A 2,067-nucleotide genomic window follows, 5' to 3' on the forward strand; every position below is an offset into this window, starting at 1 on the left:
ATCCATTTTATTGTTTTGCGAAATGTTTCCTTCTCATTAGAATATTAAACTTTTTATCACGCTGATTTTTGCAACCCGCTTTTTATGACTGCCTTAATTATGTATAACGAACTGATTTTATCTACAAGTTGATCACATTTCAATTGCATAACCGTACGAAGCTACGTTCTCAACAAATCGGCAACCAAGATATAAAAGGCACATAACATRTACTAAGGTGAAAACCGCATTAGAAAATTCAGGGCAAATATAAAGCGCTTGACTAGAAAAACCGTAAGAAAACGGTACTACTCCTGCTGACTGAAGTTTGCCACAATTTTGTGACACCCAGAAGGAAAATGGGAGAAAAGTTTACGTAGGCACATTGTACAGATTGATATCTCTAAGACTGAGGGACTAGTTCGCCTAAGTACAGGCAAATGGACAGAAAGACGTTAACATAATAATATGTAGATTCTCAATCTTTGAGATAGCGATCTGAAATTTTGCTCACGTCTTCTTTTTTCTCTCTCCATACAAATTGACCTGTATTATTGTTCTTGTGATTAAAACCTTCATTTAACAAGATAATTTAGCATGGATTACTGTTCAAGGTAACCTTACAATCTTCGATTTTTTTTCAAATTTGACCACTATAGCATATAGCTGCCATGCAAGCCGACCGACTAAAGTTAACTTATAACCAAACTTTTTTGTGTATGGATGGTATTATAGCTTCGGGGCAACCGAAGTTATCATTTATGTTCTCTGTGCTTTTATTGGAAAAATACTGAAATAACGACGTCGTCATGCTTTCCTTTTAAACTAATTTTGGAAATTTCTGACTAGTTCAATTTCTTGTAGTTTCATATTTCACTACTGTGATGTGGTGATATGCGTATAAATATGTATTGGTAAAGTGCAAAGTTTTGAGATTTAGTTTATTAACGATTCTTTAATTAAGAATTATACATCTTTATGTCACACTGATTGCAGCAAAACAATGCATGCTTTATATCTGAACATTTCAACACACATAAATATTATCTGATTTATTTCAAGTGGCACGTAGTAGTTGTGAGACTATTAAATGTTTCATTTGTATTTTTATTTGAAATAATTATGATTATATGCTGGTAAATTTCAAATGTATGACAAAACCTAGCCTTTGGTAGAGTATATAATATAGCGATTGGTTTAGCACTCAAATAAATTGCCGTTATTATATATTTCGCGCTTTTCTAGCTTATATGTTTCTGCGTGTGAGATTCCCAGCTGGTATTGCTAATTTGGCTGCCGTATCGTTACAGATTGGTTACCCAACTATTGCTTCTGTACCATACAGTGTTGCCAATGGTTTTCAGAATCTGTTCGCTATTGCTAACAGAAGCTGCAAGGAAGCTGCTACCATCAAGTGATCATCAAAGTCCCCAGCAAGTTTGTTGCTGCTACTGCTGCCTCTGCTCCAGCTGCTAGTGCTGATGCTTGCGGTGCTGCCGAAAAGGAGGAGCCGGAGTTCGAGAAAGATGACGATATGGTTTTCGGTCTCTCCGACCAAACAACTCAAGATTAAAGTGTCGCATTTGATTATGACCAAACATTAACTGTTATGTGAACTTCTTATTGTCTTACGTGCATGCATTTCCATTGTGATATTAATACGGATATTGCTGTTTTTTAGAGAATTGTTGCAAAATTAGTATTTGTTTTGTCCCACAAAGACCATCCCTACCAATAACAATGAATAATCTATCAACTTGTATTCGAAAAATTAAGCATGGGATAGATAATATTATATATAGGGACGATGTTACTGTTACTGGTTTAAAGTCTTGACTTTTTACTATAGAGCTCGACAACATTGCTGCTTTTGTCCACCAGAATCTGTTCTACATATACCAGACGATTTGTTAAATAGGGTTATTTTTTCTCATTATCTCTAATCTGAACCGCAAAAACACGGTTTATTTTAAAAGCACTATGCTAGTGGAGTCCGCAGATGATATTGAGATTTAAGGCCTTAACAAAAGCATTTTACAGCCTAGAAATAAAAGCAAAATTTGTTCGTTTTTTAATGAATGAGAGCAA

At 34.8% G+C, this 2,067-nt stretch overlaps 1 pseudogene; it reads left to right on the forward strand.

Annotated features, from left to right (window-relative positions):
• The first annotated feature begins 1,229 nt into the window (after positions 1–1,229).
• LOC108969884 lies at positions 1,230–1,552 on the forward strand (annotated as a pseudogene).
• The last annotated feature ends 515 nt before the right edge of the window (positions 1,553–2,067 follow it).

This window comes from Bactrocera latifrons, unplaced genomic scaffold, assembly GCF_001853355.1.
Source record: "Bactrocera latifrons isolate USDA-ARS-PBARC rearing strain unplaced genomic scaffold, ASM185335v1 scaffold_27, whole genome shotgun sequence".
In the NCBI taxonomy this organism is placed as follows: Eukaryota; Metazoa; Arthropoda; class Insecta; order Diptera; family Tephritidae; genus Bactrocera; species Bactrocera latifrons.